The sequence below is a fragment of the Octopus bimaculoides genome, chromosome 6 (assembly GCF_001194135.2).
Source record: "Octopus bimaculoides isolate UCB-OBI-ISO-001 chromosome 6, ASM119413v2, whole genome shotgun sequence".
NCBI classification, from domain to species: domain Eukaryota; kingdom Metazoa; phylum Mollusca; class Cephalopoda; order Octopoda; family Octopodidae; genus Octopus; species Octopus bimaculoides.
Window position 1 is genome coordinate 101,557,771 of NC_068986.1, and position 1,248 is coordinate 101,559,018.

Below are 1,248 nucleotides of genomic sequence, written 5' to 3' on the forward strand. Positions count from 1 at the left end.
AAGGTAATTCAAATTCATGAAAATGACAGATCTATCGGACTTTCAAAGAGGTCAAATTGATGGTGTTCGTATAGCAGGCGCTAGTGTAATGAAAACAGCCGAAATGTTTGGCATATCAAGAAGTACTGTCTCGAACGTAATGACAGCCTTTAAGAAAGAGTGTAAAACCTCCTCATGGAAACACATCTCCGGAAGAAATCTAAAACTTTCAGATAAGGACCGTCAGACTCTTACGTGAATTATTAGAAAGGATCACGAAAGTACATCTCTCAAAATCACAGCAGAGCTTCATGACCACCTCGAGAACCCAGTTTCCACAAGAAAACTGTTCGACGGAAGCTGCACAAAGCTGGATTTCATGGGAGAGCTGTAATCAGAAAACCCTTTCAAAAACGAACATTGCAAAGCGTTTAGGGTGGAGCAAAAACCTACACAATTGGTCTCTAGAGGAATGGAAGAACGTTATTTTATCGGACAAATCATCCTTTACATTATTTCCGACCACCGGCCGTGTATACTCGTGGAGACAGCCAAAAGAAGCATTTGATCCAGACTTCCTTCTTCCAACAGTTAAACATGGAGGAGGATCTATGACAGTCAAGACTATTTAAGCATTGTATCTGATCAAATTCATCCTATGTTTGCAAAACTATTTCCGGAGGGAAACGCAATCTTTCAGGATAATAATGCATCACTTCACAACGCTGAATGGCACGAGGAGCATTCTAGTGAAGTTGAGCATCTTTTCTGGCAACCACAATCCCTATGTCTCAATACTGTTGAACATTTATAGTGCATTTTAGAAAAACATGAAAGGAGTCAATATTCTTCCCCATCATCACTACCAGCACTGGAGACTGTTTTAGCTGAATAATGGACACAACATGCTTTAGAAACAGTTCAAACTTTTTAGAATCCATGGTGTAATTACTGCCAAAGGCGGTCCAAACACATATTAAAATAAATGTATTTGAAATTTTAAGGTGTTTCTGTTATTTTGTCCAACACCATTACATATATATAGGACTGGCTTCTTTCAGTTTCCATCTACTAAATCCACGAACAAGGCTTTGGCCTACCTGAGGCTATTATAATAGAAGTCACACGCCTAATGAGCTGGGCAATAGGACTGAGCCCGGGACCATGTGGTTGCGAAACAATCTTCTTACCACATGGCAACGCCTGCGCCTATATATATATATATATAAATAACCCCTGCGCCTATATATATATATATATATATATATA

At 39.1% G+C, this 1,248-nt stretch overlaps 1 protein-coding gene across 3 annotated transcripts in view; it reads right to left on the bottom strand.

Annotated features, from left to right (window-relative positions):
* The window catches only part of LOC106869714 (2-phosphoxylose phosphatase 1), a 134,477-nt gene that overhangs the window by 8,208 nt on the left and 125,021 nt on the right, over positions 1-1,248 (bottom strand). The gene's annotated exons all lie outside the window — the stretch shown is intronic.